At 42.2% G+C, this 20,084-nt stretch overlaps 1 long non-coding RNA gene across 1 annotated transcript in view; it reads left to right on the forward strand.

Annotated features, from left to right (window-relative positions):
- Positions 1-411: 411 nt before the first annotated feature.
- LOC143998390 (uncharacterized) overlaps positions 412-20,084 on the forward strand; it is a 54,127-nt gene continuing 34,454 nt past the window's right edge. Inside the window, exon 1 of the long non-coding RNA XR_013277900.1 lies at positions 412-514. This is a non-coding gene — a long non-coding RNA (uncharacterized LOC143998390). The remainder of the gene's footprint in view (positions 515-20,084) is intronic.

Consider the following 20,084-nt stretch of genomic DNA (forward strand, 5'->3'; position numbering starts at 1 on the left):
TGAAAAGATATAATAAAATATTTACAAAAATGTGAGGGGTGTACTCACTTTTGTGAGATACTGTATATTTTCATTGGTCACACAGTTTTTCAATTGTCTATATAGTTTACACAGCATTTCCCATGGTTTAATTATTATTGATTGATTCATAATTCATGGATGTAAATTAGTATTCACCTTCACAGGTATATTTGTTAAGAATTGTTTTAGGGTTGGCTCAGTTATCCATTATAATAACATATCGTTTATCCGGTTGGGAATCTATGACTGAATCCAACACATACATTTAAAGAAATACAACAAAACACACGCGTATTTATTTGTTTTAGCGCCGATGACACAAACAAAAAAGTTTTACCTTTTAGTTCTACGTTAAATTGAGTGTTTGCATTAATTTTCTTTTTTTTTTTTCAGGCTTTTATATTCATAGGCAAAGATGTCATTAGTCTGCTGCAGACAAAAAAAAAGAATTTCCTGAGTCTCCCTTGCCCAGACATCAGACTGCAACATTGTAGTAAGTCACACGATGAAAAGCTGCAGCAGGGGCTGATCGACCGATACCTAAACAAGGATGGCTCCTTCCTACAATAAAGAAGAGATGATGAAGGCATTGTTGGGGGGTATACTGTGTTCTCTGTAATGCCACGTACACACGATCGGAATTCCAGCCAGAAAAAGACCAATGAGAGCTTTTCATCGGAAAATGCGACCGTGTGTATGCTCCATCGGAATTTAGCTGTCCAAACTTCCACCAGCAAAAAATTGATAACATGTTCTCAATTTTCCCGATGGAAAAACTTCCTATTGGAAATTCCGATCGTGTGTATGCAATTCCGACGCGCAAAAACTCACGCATGCTCAGATTCAACTAGGAGATGGAAGCTATTGGCTAGTGGGTATTGACCTTCTTTTTTCTAGTCCCGTCGTATGTGTTGTACGTCACCGCGTTCTTGATGGTTGGAATTTGGTGTGAGCTTGTGTATGCAAGACAGCTTGAGCGAAATCCCATCGGAATTCCGTCAGGAAAACCATCAGAGCTTTTTCCGACCAAAATTACGATTGTGTGTACGTGGCATAAGAGGTAAAAGAAAACTGCAAGTGTTGCACTTACACCGATCAGACCATTGACAGGTAAAGTGAATAAGATTGAACGTGGGTGGGATATATTAGGCAGCAAGTGAACATGCTGTTCCTGAAGTTGATGTATCGAAAGCAGAAAAAAATTGGCAAGTAAGGCTTTGAGTGACTTTGACAAGGGCCACATTGTAATGCAGGGGTCAGCAACCTTTTTCCACTTAAGGGCCGGATTCAATGTATGCGAATGCATGGAGGGCCGCATTCACCTGCTAATAAATGAAGATAATAATAATTCTAACACAGTAATAATAACAGTAAAGGTTTACCTTACGTTAAGGTGCTTCACTAATACAAAGCCAGTTCACCCTGAGGGAGCAGGTGGCTGGGGATTCCGATGTTACTGCCCCCTCCCCCATCCCGGTACCCAAGGTTGGCTGATGCCAGCCAGCATGGTCTGGAAATGGGGCTCCTGTTCCTAGGGAAAATGGGGTTCCTGCCCTTAGGGGAGATGGAGTCACCATCCCCAGGTGAGAAGGTGTCCCTGTCTCCAGGGGTGATGCCTCCCTGTCCTCAGGTGAGAAGGGGTCCCCGTCTGCAGGGGTGATGGCCTCCCTGTTCCCAGGTGAGAAGGGGACATAAAACTATCCCCTATTTTGTAACCGCTATAACTTTTGCGCAAACCAATCAATAATCGCTTATTACGATTTTTTTACCAAAAATATGTAGAATAATACGTATAGGCCTAAACTGAGGGAAAAAAATTTTTTTATATATATTTTTGGAGGATATTTATTATAACAAAAAGTAAAAAATAATGCGTTTTTTTCAAAATTGTCGCTCTATTTTTGTTTATAGCGCAAAAAATTAAATCCCCAGGGGTAAGCAAATACCACCAAAAGAAAGCTCTATTTGTGGGAAAAAAGGGCGTCAATTTTGTTTGGGAGCCACGTCGCACGACCGCGCAATTGTCAGTTAAAGTGACGCAGTGCCGAATCGCAAAAAGTGGTCTGGTATTAAGCCAGCAAAATGGTCCGGGGCTGAAGTGGTTAAATAGCCCCATTGGCACCAACGCTGGTGACAGGCGCGCGTGTGTGCATTGGCACACATGTGTGCCGACGCACCGTTAATGTGCGCTTCTGCTGTGCAATTTCGGCTGCACAGCCACGCCTTTCCTGACACTTAGTGTGTATGTACTTACTATGAAAAAATATATCTGATGGCAGGTCCACTTTTTAAGCCAGAAATTATTTTTTTCTTTTTAATACATCATTAGACACAGAGTCAGGCTAATATTTATTACCTGCTGGGTTATACTCCATCATTAGGTGAATAGACACTGGTAGACCAAAGGCCTTCAGACAGGAAGTGATCCCCTATATAACTCCTCCCATACAGGAGGTACTTTCGTTTTTTACCAGTGTCTGCAAGGTGCATGGCACAGTTTGTTTGAGCTCTCTGAGCTCCAGCTCTCTAGTCCCACAAACTGTTCCAAAAATTAATCAAGGGATTGACCGATCGGATCCATTGGACACAGGCTTTTATGCTTAGATAAATGGCACCCGAGCCTCGCAAAAAAGACTCAAGATCCTGTAGGGGTTTGCCTGTAACGTGACCTCTGGGCTCTAAACCCTGCAGAGTGAAAATCCTGGACACTAAAGTGCTAAGGCATTTCCTACAGGGTGCTGTACAGGTCGAAGAGGGTGGACCCTAAACATGAAAGTGTAGGCAGTCCTTGAAGGCCCAAGTGACAGAAACCCACTGTGAAGGGTGAAGAATACAGGGCACTTACACCCCCTTCCTGCCCAAGCCAATTTTCACACTGTGCCCAAACAGAATTTTTATAATTTTGTTCCCACAAATAGAGCTTTATTTTGGTGGTATTTGATCACCTCTGCGTTTTTGTTTTTTTGCTAAACAAAAAAAAAAAAAAGTTTTTCTTTTGTTACTGTTATAAAATTTTGTAAATAAGTAAGTTTTCTTCTTCACTGATGGACACTGATAAGGCGGCACTGATGAGCATTGATAGGCGGCACTGATAGGTAACACTGATGGGCACTGAAAGCCTGCACTGATGGGTACTTATGGGTGGCACTGATGGGTATTGATATGCAGCAATGATAGATGGCATTGTTAGGCATTACTGATGGCACTGGCATTGGAGATGGGCACTGAGGATTGGCATTTCCCTGGTGGTCTAGGGTGGCATACCTGGTGGTCCAGTGTGGTGGCCATCCCTGGTGGTCCTGGGTGGACATCCGAGCGGGGGCTGTGCTGATAAACTATCAGCACAGACCCCCCCTTCAGGAGAGCGATCGGTCTGCCAGACACGAGTGAGGAAAAGCCGATCAATGGCTCTTTTTATTTACATCGTGATCAGCCGTGATTGGACGCAGCTGATCACATGGTAAAGAGCCTCCGTCAGAGGCGGTTTACTTAGATTGGTGTAGCGGTTTGTCAGACTGACACACCGCATCGCCGCAATGTGCGCCCCCATGGGCGTGTGAGAGTAGTCGTTCTGGGTGGACGTCATATGACATTTCATCATTTGACGGCTGGCTGGCAGGAATCGGTTAAAGGGTCTTCCTTCTGAGGTGTTTTAATTACACCCAAGTACTCTTTGTTTGCAGGCATTGAATGTCTTTCAAAAAGAGGAGTGGGACTAACACCACAGGTAAGGGCACAGTAGTTTCTGATGAACCTAGTCGTAACCCTGGTGTTGTATCCCCTGAAAGACCAGAGGCTCCCGGGCAATCTGAGCATCTGCGCCTATCTGGTATTGTGCCTACAGTCAACGCTGCTGCTTCACCCTTTATCACTATGGATGAACTGTCCTTAGCCCTAGCTGGGTTAGAGCACAGGATTGCGGGCATGATTGCCTCCATCCTGCAGGGTGGCAGGAAACGTGACAGATCACCCTCCCCGGAGTCTCCTCGTCTGGAGCAGGAATGGGTTGAGGATGGGGAAGAGCTTAAAGCTCAGGATTCGGTGGAGGACACGGCAGGTGAGTCTGCTTCCGAGCAATCTGGACAAGAAGATATCCACTCAGTCTGCCTCTCAGTCGCAGATGTTTTTGATCCTGACTGACTGAAATGGTTCGTTTTGCCTTTAAGTTGCCTCTTGCAGAGGTGACTGAGCCCCCCTGGTCCTCTTTGGGATCTCTAGACCTTTCCAGGTCCCACAGACTTTCCCGCTACACCCCTTGTTGGAACAGGTGGTGTATGCTGATTGGGAACATCCTGACAGGACTTTTTGCCTTCTAAAAGGTTTTCCCTTTTATATCCCATGGGTGAAAAGTTTGTTAAAAAATGGAGCATGCCAGCCATAGATGCAGCAGTCTCTTCCTTAAACAAGAACTTAACTTGTCCGGTAGATAACGCACAGGGCTTCAAAAGACCCTGTTGACAAGAAATTGGAGTTATTATTAAAGGCTTCAATGTATTTGGCCAGTTCAGCTATTCAGCCTGTTGCAGCAATTGGTATTTGCCAGTCCGTAAAGGATCAGGTCAAATGGCCGGATAGACCTAACCAGGAGGATGATCTGCCTGAAAATAACACAGATATTCCTTGAGCACTAGAGTGTTAAAGAACCATGGCATCTCAGGACCAGTGGTGTCTACTGTAGTCAATGCTAGAAAAGCTATCACTAGAAAGATTTATCTGGGTCTGGAAGACATATATTGCTTGGCGTGAAGTCAGAAAATGGCATCCTCGGAAATATGTGATTGGGAGAATTCTCTTTTTTCTACAGTCAGCTGTGAAAATCAAATTACCGGTGGCTATCACCTCGGCTAGAAGGGTGTCAGAGTTGGCAGCCCTTTCATGCTGGGAACCGTATTTGATCCTTCACCATGGCAGAGTCGTGTTATGACCTGTTCCATTCTTTTTGCCACAAGTGGTGCCGGCCTTTCATTTAATTCAGGACATTATTTTGCCTTCTTTTTTCTCTCAGCTTCGTTCGGCGGAAGAGAGATGACTGCATTCTTTGGACGTTGCCCAGGCAGTTGCAGTTTATTTGTCTAGATCTGCGGAGATCCAAGGATTAAACTCTTTTCTTGTTTTGTCTTTTGTTTTTGTTTTACCAACAGGACCCAAGAAGGGGCTGGGAGCTTCTAAAGCTTCTGTTGCCAATTGGGTCCGTCAATTGGTCATTCAGGCCTACAGTCTGAAACATATTACATATTTACATAGTATGTGAGGTTCAAAAAAGACACAAATCCATCAAGTCCAACCTATGTGTGTGATTATGTCAGTATTACATTGCATATCCCTGTACGTTGCGGTCATTCAGGTGCTTATCTAATCGTTTCTTGAAACTATCGATGCCCTCCACTGAGACCACCGCCTGTGGAAGGGAATTCCACATCCTTGCAGCTCTTACAGTAAAGAAACCTCTACGTAGTTTAAGGTTAAACCTCTTTTCTTCTAATTTTAACAAGTCTTGTTAAACTCCCTTCTGCAAAAAAGTTTTATCCCTATTGTGGGGTCTTTTCTTCTAATTTTAATGAGTGACCACGAGTTTTGTTAAACTCCCTTCAGCAAAAAAGTTTTATCCCTATTGTGGGGTCAGCAGTATGGTATTTGTATATTGAAAGCATATCCCCTCTCAAGCATCTCTTCTCCAAAGAGAATAAGTTCAGTACTCGTAGCCTTTCCTCATAACTAATATCCTCCAGACCCTTTATTAGCTTTGTTGCCCTTCTTTGTACTCGCTCCATTTCCAGTACATCCTTCCTGAGGAAACTTGTATATAGTACCTTATCATCCCCTCCAAGAGTTTACATACTATTGATGTTAGGCTAACTGGTTGGCACAGTGGTGTAGTGGGTAGCACTCTCACCTAGAAGTGAAAAGGGTTGCTGGTTCAAATCCCAACCATGACATTGCCTGCCTGGAGTTTGCATGTTCTCCCTGTGCCTGTTTCCTCCGGGTACACCAGTCCATCCAGTTCAACCTGAGTGAGTGTCAACAATCCCTATCCCCATACACCGCACTCCCACATTGGTCCCTACCCTCAAGGAGCCCACAATCCAAGGTCCCCATTCATACACTAGGGCCAATTTTGGACAGAAGCCAATTAATCTACCTGCATGTCTTTGGACCTGCATGTCTTCTCTCTCTCAAGACCTTTGCAACCTTATTGTTGCAAAACATACTGATGACATTGGTTGCAGATTTCTAAAACTTCTGAATGTTTCAGTGAGCACTGTTGGGGCCATAATCCGGAAAGTTGAAACAACATCATTTCACCATTTGGCACAGTGGTATAGTGGTTAGCACTCTTGCCTAGCAGTAAAAAGGGTCGCTGGTTTGAATCCCAACCCACTACCTGCCTGGAGTTTGCATGTTCTCCCTGTGCCTGTGTGGGTTTCCTCCGGGTACTCCCACACTCCAAAGACATGCAGGTAGGTTAATTGGCTTCTGCCCAAAATTGGCCCTAGTATATGAATGGGGACCTTGGATTGTGGGCTCCTTGAGGTAGGGACCAATGTGATTGTGCAATGTACAGGGATAGGGACAATTGTAGACACTCATTCAGGTTGGACTGGTGTCTTTATTCAACCTTACTAACTATGTAACTATGTCTGTAATTCCCAGGGATGTATTTGGGGCCCTTTTTAACCACTTGCTGACTGCTTCACGCCGATATATGTCGGCAGAAGGACTCGTACAGGCAGAATCATGTACCTGTATGTTGCCCTTTAAGAGGCAGCCAGCGGGCGCACGCACCCGCTGCAAGCTACACGAGTCGGGTTGCGGGTCACATGGACTCAATCGCCGTGGGGATACCTGCGATTGCGTCATGGGGAGGAAGAAGGGGGAGATTCTCATGTAAATGAGCATCTCCCCGTTCTGCCTAGTGACAGTGTCGCTAATCTCTGCTCCCTGCGATCGAGCAGCGATCAGTGACGTGTCACACACAGCCCCCGCCCCCCCCCCCCCCCACAGTTAGAAACATCCCCAGGACACACTTAAAGTGGATGTAAACCCAATTTAATTCCCTCCCACTCCTTTCTTCTGCCAAAATTGGATGTTCCCCACCTCAGCATGATTTGGCATGCTGAAGTCATGTGGTTACTTTACTGTCTTTTCACTGGATGTTAGAGATCATAGCAGAAGTTCAGTGTAAGAAATACACAGGAGAATATGCATATTGAAAAGGGGAGTGTAGAGGTGGGCGGGGAGTCTACTGACATCACGACTCCACCCAGCGAGCTCCAGACAACAGACCCGCCCACAGAATCTGCAGTTTTTCGGGTCTCATAGCAGACAGAGGGAAGACATTTTACAGGTAAAGATACATGCAGGAGGCATGTATATCCTTATGGATAACCCCTATGGCAGTAGTTTAGAAAGGATGACATTGGGTTTACATCCACTTTAACCCCTACAGTGCCACCTAGTGGTTAACCCCTCCACTGCCAGTGTCATTTACACAGCAATCAGTGCATTTGTATAGCACTGATTGCTGTATAAATGAGAATGGTCCCAAAAATGTGTCAAAAATGTCCGATGTGTCACAGTCACGATAAAAATCACTGTTTGCCACCATTTAAAAAATGTATTTTTAGAAAAATGCCATAAAACTATCCCCATATTTTGTAAACGCTATAACTTTTGCTCAAACCAATCAATAATCTCTTATTGTGATTTTTTTTTTTTTTACCAAAAATATGTAGAAGAATATGTATCAGCCTAAACTTAGGAAAAAAAATGTTTTTTTTATATATATTTTGGGGGATATTTATTATAGAAAAATGTAAAACAAAATGTGTTTTTTTCAAAATTGTCGCTCTTTTTTTTTTGTTTATAGCACAAAAAATAAAAACCGCAGGGGTGATCAAATGTCGCCAAAAGAAAGCTCTATTTGGGGGAAAAAAGGAACGTCAATTTTGTTTAGGAGCCATGTCGCAGAACCGCGCAATTGACAGTTAAAGCGACAGTGCCGAATCGCAAAAAAGTGGTCTGGTCAAGAAGGGGGTAAATTCTTCTGGGGCTGAAGTGGTTAAATATTGGTGCTACATTGGCTTTTCTCCAAACAGCTGGTACCATTCCAGTCAGTAGACTGTCAGTAAAAATTCGGAAAATGGTCTGGCAATTACTTGACTGAATTCCCTAAGTACCCTCTCGGGTGCAAGCCATCTGGTCCCGGTGATTTATTAATCTTTCCAATTCTATTTTTATTTTCAATTATTATAAAGCATTACATACAATTAAACAATATTCAAACATATGTATTAATTACATGCATAATAATCACATTTATTATTTTATTTCCTCTACCCTCCCTCCCCCTCCCTCCCCAGGAAAAAAAAAAAAAAAAAAAGAACACCAACAAAGATGAGGAAAGGGGGATATTGTATATCTAACCTCTCCCCCTCCCCCACTTCTCTCTCCTCCACGGACCCCTCCCTCCCCCCTCCCAGTTCCTTAATCTTTTACCAACTTCCTATGTTGTCTCCATGGAGTCCAAACCAAGAGGCATCTTTCATATGTATCTAATTCTTGTGCTAAGAGTATCTCCATTCTCTCTATATTGTCCATTTCTAGAGCCCATTCATTTATCGTAGGCGACTGGATTGATCGCCAGTGCCGCGGTATCACAGTTCTTGCCGCCGTCAACCAGTATCCTAGTAGATTCTTTTTAACATTTTTATATGTTCTTGGTAACATAGAGAGGAGGGTGATTTGTGGTGTATTCGGGATTGCCTCCCCAGTGACTGTTGTAAATAATTGCATAAGCTTTTCCCAAAATCTAAAAATTAGGGGGCATTCCCACCATATGTGGAGCAATGTGCCCTTTTCTCTATGGCACCGCCAACATATATCCGATTTTTCTCGGTATATACGGTGAAGTGTCACTGGGCTCCAGTACCATCTTGAGAGCAGTTTGTAGTTCGTCTCTTGTGCTTTAATCGACGGTGATAGACAGTGAGAAAAATTAAATGCCTTCTCCCATTCCCCAACCTCAATTTGAGCGTTGATCTCATTAACCCATTTACTTATGTATTCTGGGGGCTCCGGGTGATTTTTAATAATAAACATCTTATACAGTACTGATATAACATGATTTGGTTTTTGATCTTGTGTCAGGATAGTTTCAAGTTGTGTTAAATCTCTACCCAGAGATTTACTTGATCGTATTGTACACCAAAATGACCGCAACTGCCAAAACTCCAACATTTGCATAGGTGTTGGTCGCTGAGTAGGGAATAAATTTAATAAAGACGGAATAGTCCCCTGACATAAAATATTACTCAGTCTATAATGAGATTCCCTATTCCATATAAGAAAACTTGTCCTATTTAATGCCGGTGGAAATAAAGGGTTGCCAAATAGAGATGTCATAGGTCCTACATAAGAAGAAAGTTCCAATTTTATAGCTGTTTTGCCCCATACATTCAACACATGAGATGTGAGAGAAGGCATAGATTCTAACAGCTCACGATTTAAATTGCTATCAGACAAGTCTAACCATGGCAATGCCTTTAGATCCAATTGATTCAACCCTTGTTCTATTTTTACCCATTGTTTGGTTTCCAAACAATAAAACCAGTCCACCAGTCTAGTCAGAACAGCCGAAGCATAGTAGTAGTATAGATCAGGTGCACCCGCACCTCCTTTCGTTTTTGGTAATGATAATAATTTCTTTTGTAATCTTGGTTTTTTATGTCCCCAAATAAATTTTGTAAAAGCCGATTGTAAAGTGGAAAAAAAAGATCTGGGGACACCAATTGGGATAGTTTGAAAAAAATACAAAAACCGCGGTATTATATCCATTTTTAATATATTAATTCTCCCAAACCATGAATATTGCTTAACATCATATTTTTTTAGATCTTGTAGGGTACGTTGCAGGAGAGGAACATAGTTCATTGAGTATAAATGGTTTGAGTCTGGGGTGATTTTAACACCTAAATATTTTACAGCTGTAGAGCAAATCCTAAACTTAAAATTAGCTCTCAACATTTTAACCTGTTCGGGTACGAGCGACACATTAAGGATTTCTGATTTTGATATATTTACTTTGAAATTACTCAGTTTCCCAAACCGCTGGAATTCAGACAAAACAGAAGGAATTGCAATGTGTGGATTAGTGATATAAAGTAATAGATCATCAGCAAACAAAGCCATTTTTATTTCCCTCTGTTCTATCTGGACTCCAGAAATGGAAGAGTTCTGTCTAATAGCCGTCGCTAAATATTCCATTACTATAACATAGAGTAAAGGGGATAACGGGCATCCCTGACGAGTACCATTTTGTATATTAAAACTTGTTGTTAATGAACCATTAATTTTTATTCTAGCTACCGGTTTAGTATATAATGCCATGATCTTATGGAATATATTTGACCCCAGTCCTATTTGCATTAAAGAATGTTTTAGGAAGGGCCATCCCACCCGATCAAATGCCTTTTCTGCATCAACTGAGAGAAGGCATACTGGAATTTTAGCCCTTTGTGCATAGTTCATCAACAAAAAAGTTTTAATCGTGTTATCACGTGCTTCTCTACTTTGAATAAATCCTACCTGATCTGTATGTATTAAGCTTGGAAGCAATGGTTGAAGACGGAGTGCAATCAGTTTAGCATATATCTTTAAATCTATCCCAATCAATGATATGGGTCGGAAACTAGAACAAAGTGTCAAATCCTTTTCTGGTTTGGGAATCAGAGTTATATGAGATTCCAGAGTCTGTGTTGAAAATTGGTTCGTAAAGGAAATAGAGTTAAACACTTGAAGCATAAACGGAGCTATATGTTCTTTAAACGTCTTATAGAATTTTGATGTAAACCCGTCAGGGCCTGGACTCTTATTTGTTGGAGTATTGGCAATTACTTCTAGTAGCTCTTCAAGTGTAAATGGAGAATCCAAAGATTCCCCAGTAGCACTATCTATTGTCGGAATAGCATTCTCCCTTACATATTCCCCCATAATATTGTCTCCAACTCCCTCATCCTCCCCTAGTGATGATGGGGTCAAATTATAGAGGGCTGAGAAGTATTCCCTAAAAGTTTGTTGGAGCTCACATGGGTCAGATGTCAATTCCCCTGATGATTTTTTTATACTTGGTATAAAGGTCTGTGGTTGACGTGGGTGTAACATATCAGCCAACATTTTCCCACACTTATTCTCAGATCTATATCTTCCCACTGCACGTCTTTGTTGGTATGAGTTCTGAGATGATTTGAATAACTGTAGTAAAGATATCCTCGTAGAGAAAATATTGGCTGATATATCTGGAGAACAGTGGGTTTTATGTCGAGTTTCCAAAGAATGGAGCTTCAATAACGTATTTTCGATAATTTTTGATTTTTCTTTTTTAAGACGAGAACCATGTTGAATAAACACCCCTCGTATTACTGCCTTTAAAGCCTCCCATTTCAAGGGTAAGGCAGTTTCATCCTGTTCATGGTCGGAGATAAAATTATCAATCGCCTCTGTAATTGCTTTATGACAGATTTGATCTTGCATAAGTGTATCATTCAGACGCCACGACCAATTAGTACCCTGAGTCTGAGGGGGTACTATTGTTAAGAATACTGGTGAATGGTCGGACCAAATAAATGACCCGATTTCTACAGAGGGGTTCCATTCCAATAACTTAGGACCAGTTAAAAAAAAGTCTATTCTACTATATGTTTTATGCGCTGAAGAAAAATATGTATAGTTACGATCTTTAGGATTTAAGGTTCGCCAGAGATCCATCAACCTATGTTCAAAAAGTTTGTTTTTAAGTGCCCGCAAACGAGAATATGAAATATTTGATCGTTGAGCTGACGTATCTAGTGAAGGGTCCAGTACTAAGTTAAAATCTCCTCCCACGATAACCGTACCTTCTGCAAAATCTGCTAGAAGGCCTAGATAACTCACAATTGCCTTAGTTTGATCACAATTTGGAATATAAAAATTTGCAATCGTGAAAATTTTATCCCACAATCGGATTTTAAGAAACAGATATCTTCCATTTAAATCAGCTCTATATTCCAAATTCTGAACTGGTAAGCGCTTGTGAAAAGCAATAGAGACCCCTCTTGATTTTGAACTCGACATAGTGCTATGGAACCATTGCGAGTAGTGTTTACGAGAACACACAGGAATATTGTCACTTCGAAAGTGGGTCTCTTGAAAGAGTATAATATCTACCTTAGCTTTATGCAAACTATATAAAATCTGACCTCTTTTTGATTTATTATTAAGACCTTTAATATTGTAGGTACATAATTTTAGTGATACTGGCGAGGAAAAAATCGCTGCCATATCAAATTCTGAGTGGACTAAAGAAAGAAGGAAGAAGGATGGAAAAAGAAACAGGAGGGAAGAGAGAGAGATAAAAAAAGAGAAAAAGACCCCCACACCCCCGGCGCAAGAGTTACAGAGTTGTGCTCTCTAAAATTGGAGAAGCTCCTTCTCCCCGATCCCTAAGTTACCCAGGGGAACGTTAACTAAATTACCAAAAAAAAAAAAAAAAACCCCACCCAATATGGGATCTATCCCAAAAAAAACACCAAACCCTACCTGAGGGACGGTGATTCCTATAAGGGGAAAGAGCTATGGAGCACTTAGGGAGGCTCTGTACAGTAACAATGGGCATCCATAAACAAATATAATAATAATCCAAGAAAAGACAATTCTCAATTCATTGTTAGATTAAATAGCTATTACTCAAATAACACTTGAATTCGCCAGCTGTTTTACTCTGCCTAATTAGATTTTGGGTTTTCTGATTGATTGTTTCTATTGTCCTCCCGGGGTTCCGGTCTTCTAAACTGTGTATAAGTCTTGGGCCAAGTTATTAATGGAAGATCATGTAAACCCAAGGCAGTTTGTATAGCGGGAATATCAGAGGGATCACGTAAATTTAGCCACCTGCCATCTTTCTTAATTTGTAGCTGAAAAGGGAAATTCCACCTATATACAATGTTACGATCTTGCAGCATTATTAATAGAGGCCTTAACGCCTTCCTCTTCTCCAAAGTAAATTGACATAGATCTTGTAACAATTGTATATTTGCTCCATTAACATTAATTCGTCCCCTCTCTCTTGCCCTTCTCATAATCTCCTCCTTATCCTTATAGAAATGTACTCGACATATTATGTCCCTTGGTTTATCTGGATCTAGTTTACGTGGTCCCACTGTCCGATGTATTCTATCAAGTTCCAAATTTGATTCCTCTGGTTTCCCCAGCAGTGAGATAAAAATGTGGTTAACTGTTATAGCAAGCTCTTCATTTCTAACTGATTCTGGCAGTCCCCTAATCCTAATATTATTTCTTCTATTACGATTGTCTTGGTCCTCCCATAATTGAAATAGTGTATGAATATGAGACTCCTGGGTATCTATACGCTGTTCATGAGATTGTACATGCTCCCCTAATTTGTCTACAGAACGTTCAACTTCTGTTATTTTCTCCCCAGTTGCCTGTAGCTCTTTATGTACAGATTGAATCTCCTTGTGGAAACCATGTTCTAGACGCTGGATAAAGGCTTCCATTTCATGGCGAGTGGGCAGTGCTCTTAAGTAGGTCCGAACATCCCCCACTTCTGATCCCAACTCATCACCCATTATGTCACCTTTTGGGTTCCCATCTATATTCTCATTATTCACTATATTTACTGGAGTATATCCCCCTAACAACGGGGGGGATGGGGTTGAGTATTGAAGGCCATCCTCGAGTCCTCCCACATTCATATGCATATCTAATGCGCCTATACCTGAGGTGTTAGGCACTTTGTTTATAACTACTGATTCTACAAACTCAATCGGTTCTTGTGACTCCAAAGCCGATTCCCACATGTTTTTTATGGCATCCGCACTATCCTTTTTTGATATCTGTAGATTTTTTCCTGCCCCAGTACTTAAAGAGCCCAATGGCCCTACAGATGACACTGATGGTTTCATTATTGATACCACTGGTGCTAATATAGTATTTTCTGCTTGTAATAATTGTATATGTGTATCCTGCATAACAACAGAAGCTGACATTCCCCTGTTGCTATCTATTGTTGATTTATTAATCTTAAGTTTCCTAAGTCTAATTTTAATTCTGTCCTCTGTTAACCATGGAGGTGCTTCCTGTGATGTGTCACGAGGATAAAAACTGCAGTGTTGGTTACTGAAGCCCCCCGATTCCCTTGTGAAGACTGAGAAGAAGAATAAATTCAATACCTTCGCCATCTCCCCATCTTTTGTAACAGATGTCCTTCCTCATTCTTTATGGGGCCAATATGGTCTGTCCTCCCTTTTTTTACTGTTTACATACTTAAACAATTTCTTAGCATTTATTTTGCTCTCCTCCGTTATATGTCTTTCATGTTCTATCTTAGCCGTCCTTATTGCACCCTTACATTTATTGTTGCATTCTTTATAAAGTCTGAATGCTGATGATGATCCCTCAACCTTGTATTCATTGAAGGCTTCTTCTTTGCTTTTATATGCATTTTTACATTGGAGTTAAGCCATCCAGGACTTTTGTTCGCTCTTTTTAATTTATTTCCTAATGGGATGCCCTTATTTAATATGCTCTTAAAGCAAACCCATCTCTCCTCCATGTTCTTTGTTCCTAAGATTTTATCCCTATTTATGCCTTCTAGCAAGGCTCGTAGTTTAGGGAAGTTGGCTCTTTTGAAATTCAGTGTCTTCTTATTCCCCTTATGTTTCCTGTTTGTGTGATTTATACTGAAGCCAATTGATCTGTGATTGCTGTTACTTAAATTGCCCTGTATTTCCACATCCGTGATCAGGTCTGTATTGTTGGTAATCAGTAGATCCAGTAATAGGCTAGTTGGAGTGTCTACCATCTGACCCTTAAAACTGTCCTGCAAGATATTTAGGAACTGGCGAGCCTTAGATGAATGTGTGGTTCCCTCCGCCCAGTCTATGTCTGGATAGTTAAAATCCCCCATTATGATACACTTCCCATCCTTGCCTCTAATCCAAATTGTGATAGGAGATCTGTCTCCCCTTCTTCCCTCCCTCGGGTTAGGGGGCCTATAGCATACTCCCAGTATTAGTTTCCCCTTAGCTTCATCCCTTTGGAGCTCTACCCATAAGGATTCCACCTCCTCCCTAGCTCCCTTAGTGATGTCATCTCTCACATTTACATGTACATTATTTTTGATATATAAGCATACCCCTCCCCATTTTTTACCCTCTCTATCCTTGTGATAAAGGGTATACCCTTGAATGTTTGCCAGCCAATCATGAGAGCTGTTGAACCAGGTCTCTGAAATTCCCACAAAATCCTAATCCTTCTCGTATAAGAGTATCTCTAGTTCACCCATCTTGTCCGCCAGGCTCCTGGCATTGGTGAACATGCCACATAGTTTAGACCAGTCGCATTTTATCCTCTTATTGGGTGTTCTGAGATTGCAACTAGGACTTGCTACTATACTTACCTTGGGTTTATGTGCTTTGGTCAACCTACCACTAATGCCCCCAATACTACCCTCTGGAATATGTTTTGCGCTGACTATCTCTACCTCTGGATACTCCCCCCCCATCGCCTAGTTTAAAAACACCTCTAACTTTTTGGCCACCCTCATGCCCAGCTGATCTGCACCCTCCTCATTTAGGTGCAGTCTGTCCCTTCTATAGTACCAGTTATCGACTGAGTAGTCGGCCCAGTCCTCCAGGAACCCAAACCCCTCCTTACTACACCAGCTCTTCAGCCACTTGTTTACTTCCCTAATCTCCCTCTGCCTTTCTGGTGTGGTTCGATGTACCAGTAGTATTCCTGAGAATACTACCTTGGAGGTCCTTTTCCTCAATTTAGCTCCTAAGTCCCTAAAATTGTTCTTTAGGACACTCCATCTGCCTCTGACTTGGTCATTGGTGCCAACGTGCACCATGATAGCTGGGTGTTCCCCAGCCCCTCCCAGTAATCTGTCCACATGATCTGTGATGTGCCGAACCCAAGTGCTCGGTAGAAAACATATTGTTTAGCGCTTCAGGTCTTTGTTGCAGATTGGCCTCTCTGTCCTTCTAAGAATTGAGTCCCCTACCACTAGAATCTGTCTTTCCTTTCCCTTCACTCCCCCCCCCCCACTCTGACAGGAGGAGTTCTTCCCCCAGAAGCTAGGAGAGCCCCTCAGCTCCAGCAGTGCTGGTCCCTGACTGCTTTCACCAATGTCACTCAATGGAGCGTAGTTATTGGGATGCTCCAGCCATGGATCGGCCTCCCTGACACTTCCCCCTCTACCCTTCCTGACTGTCACCCATCTACTCTTTGCTAGTGCTTGCGCTTCTTTGTCTCCACCCACCTCTGTGCTGGCCCCAGCCAGCACCTGCCGTGTACTTTGCTGGCTCTCCTTTAGTATGGAGGGACTTCTCAGTGCTGACAGTTGCTTCCCCAGATTCAGAACCTGGGCTCCCAGGGAAACAGCGCGCTTACATTTTGCACAGCAGTATTTACCCTCGATCGGGTGATCAAGGAACCCATACATGCTGCAAGATGTACAACAAATCGCCTCTCCACACCCGCCGGTCATCGTACCTATTAAATTTAATGAAGATTGGGGATTATACCCTGTCCAAATTACCTAACAACAAGCTTCCTGGCACTACTCAACAAGATAATACACAGGACGTCCCAGCAGGTAATGAATATTAGCCCAACTCTGTGTCCCATGATGTACTCAAAGAAAAGGATTTTACAGGTAAGTATGACGTAAAAATCCTATTTTTTACACCATTGTTATATTAAGCACCATTTACTGTAGATAAATGCCAAGTGCGGAGAAAATTGTAGCTAATCGTATAATGGTGTGAAATGATACAGAGACACCATTTTACAATGTAATATGTTTCTAAATAAACCTATGAACACCTGAAAAAAATGGCTCAAATTTTTTGGAGAGTAGTATTTCACGTGAGAAGCAGATGGATTCTGTTCTTGTCTTTCTTGTCAAACTGTCTCTTCTGCTTGCTTGTGTTTAATGCTTTCCGTGCTCCACTGCGTTCTGAAGAGAGCCGCCAGCGCGTTTCCAGAGTATACGTCTTCTGCGCTGGCTTGATGTTAAATAAGAGATACTATTATTTCTAGACAGTATAATATAGCACAGGCTGATCTCTAGGGTAATTTACACACTGTTCTCCACATTGATTCAAGCTAATTGAGTTCTATTTCTCGCAGTTAGCTGATAGATATCCTAACATGTATTTATCTGCTAGTCATAGCCCAGCACAAGCTGCATATATTTCCAGAAAGGGCCCGTTCCATGTGTTTGTCTTCCAGTGGGGAGAGGTGTAAATCATGGCTTTTCACTGGTCTAGTGCTGTTCAAGATGAGGCTCCTTATCTATTGTCTGTGATTGCATTGCCACCATCATATTCTGATTTCCTGTGGGCTGTCAGTTATGCTTTTATTTTTTCATATATATATATATATATATATATATATATATATATATATATATATATATATATATACACATACATATACACATATATACATTTTTTTTTTATTCATGGTGGATGATTTGGATTGGGGGTTGCTGCTGCAGCACTCTTTACTGCTAACTATCTCAGGGAACCATTGCTAATAAAATATGTACAGCCCATGGTGTGATGATGTCTCTTACATTGGTGATCAGGGAGTGGGAAGAGTGTTTCTTACATTGGTGATCAGTGAGCGGGAAGAATGTTCCTTACATTGTGATGAGCGGGAAGAATGTTTCTTACATTGGTGATCAGTGGGATGAATGCCCTTTACATTGGTGATGAGCAAAAAGAAGGCTCCTTACATTGGTGATGAGCGGGAAGAATGCCCCTTACATTGGTAAAGAGCAGGAAGAATGTCCCTTACATTGGTGATCAGTGGGAAGAATGCTCCTTACATTGGTGATCAGTGGGATGAATGCCCTTTACATTGGTGATGAGCAAAAAGAAGGCTCCTTACATTGGTGATGAGTGGGAAGAATGCCCCTTACATTGGCGATGAGCGGGAATAATGCTCCTTACATTGGTAAATAGCAGGAAGAATGTCCCTTACATTGGTGATCAGTGGGAAGAATGCTCCTTACATTGGTGATCAGTGGGAAGAATGCTCCTTACATTGGTGATGAGCGAGAAGAATCCTTACATTGGTGATGAGCGAGAAGAATGATCCTTACATTGGTGATGAGCGAGAAGAATGATCCTTACATTGGTGATGAGCAAAATTGAACGGGTGTAGTTAAATTATAATGCATCATTTCTCTACAATTTCCAAACTCATTATATGCTGCTGGAGTGAAAAATCGAATATGTTATTATTTATGGTATAGGTTAAAAACATGCACTAGGGGCCATTATTAATTTTGACGTCAAATTTCAATTTAGTTTTAGTCATACTCTTTTTTGACTAAAATGCCATTTCAGTTTTAGGTGTATTTTAGTCATCTCAATTGTTTTAGTTTTAGTCGTATTTTAGTCGACTAAAATAGTATTAATTTAGTGGACAAAACTGGTTTAGTCTATGAAATTAACACTGCTGTGAAGAATACTCCTGGTCAGTGGGAAGAGTGTTTGTTTTCTTACATTGGCGGTCAATAGGAAGAACGCCTCTTACTCTGGTGGTCAGTGGGAAAGAGGCTTTTTACTTTTGTGGTCATTGGGAGGAATCTCCCTTATATGTAGCTAAAAAGATCATTGGTGTCAATGGTTACTGATCTGAGAGACAGAAATTGCTTAGGGAACCCCTAGCAACCTCTAAAACAGAATTTCTCAACCAGGATTCCATGGAACCCTAGGGTTCCTCTACACATCATTAATCTTTTTAGCTATCTGTAAGGAGGTAATTCTTCCCAATGACCTTAAAGCGGGGTTCCACCCTACCTCCCCCTCTCCGGTGTCACAGTTGGCACCTTTCAGGGGGGGGGATGCAGACAGGTATTTGCACTCACTTCTGGGCATAGACTCCCACGGGAGTCTATGCCTCTTCCTGTCCTGGCGCGCTGTCTGCTGGGACACACACGGGTCCCAGAGACAGCGCGGACCATTCCTATTGCGCTGCGCGACTCGCGCATGCGCAGTAGGGAACCAGGAAGTGAAGCTGCAACACTTCACTTCCTGATTCCCCCACCTAGAATGGCGGCGGCAGCAACCGAGAGCTGAGCGATCGATCGGCCTCAGCTGCCGACTTCGCTGGATCCTGGGACAGGTGAGTGTCCATTTATTAAAAGTCAGCAGCTGCAGTATTTGTAGCTGCTGGCTTTTAATTATTTTTTTTTTTTTTTACAGTGAAATCCCTCTTTAAGTGTAAGGAGCATTCTTCCCACTGACTATCACACTAATGTATCACTTGGTATACATATGGATCTTGTTAAAACTACTTCCAGAAAAAAACAAGAGTCTTTACCCTTATTTTTTATTAAGACATATACAGAAATTCTAACGAGCCCCTTTATCTTTAGCTTTGAAAAGTGGGCAGTACAGTGGCTAAGTTGTTAGCACATCTGGCTAGCAGCACTAGGGTCGCTGGTTCCACTCCCAACCATGGCACTACCTGCCTAGAGTTAGCATGTCCTGCCCGTGCTTGTGTGGGGTACTCTGGCATCCTCCCACACTCCAAAGATATGCTGATAGGTTAATTGGCTCCCGTCTAAATTACAGTCATGAGTCAAAAGTTTGCATACCCTGGTTGAAATTGTGACATTTTGGCATTAAAGCGGGAGTCCGCGTTTTTTTTTTTTTTTTAAAAGCCAGCAGCTACAAATACTGCAGCTGCTGACTTTTAAAATAGTGACACTTACCTGTCCAGCGCGCCCGCAATGTCGGCACCCGAAGCCGATCTCTCGATCGTCTCTCGGGTGCTGCCACCGCCATCTTGGGTATGGGAATCAGGAAGTGGAGCCTTTCGGCTTCATTTCCCGGTTCCCTACTGTGCATGCGCGAGTCGCGCTGCGCAATAAGGATGGACCCGCTGCCTCTGGGATCTGTGTGTTTCCCAGCAGGCAGCGGGGGACTTCCGCAGAGAGCTATCCCGGAAGTGGGTGCAGATACCTGTACTGTACAGGTACCTGCACC

This window comes from Lithobates pipiens, unplaced genomic scaffold (genome assembly GCF_037356315.1).
Source record: "Lithobates pipiens isolate NorthernLeopardFrog02 unplaced genomic scaffold, aLitPip1_a1.2 Scaffold_19, whole genome shotgun sequence".
NCBI lineage: Eukaryota > Metazoa > Chordata > Amphibia > Anura > Ranidae > Lithobates > Lithobates pipiens.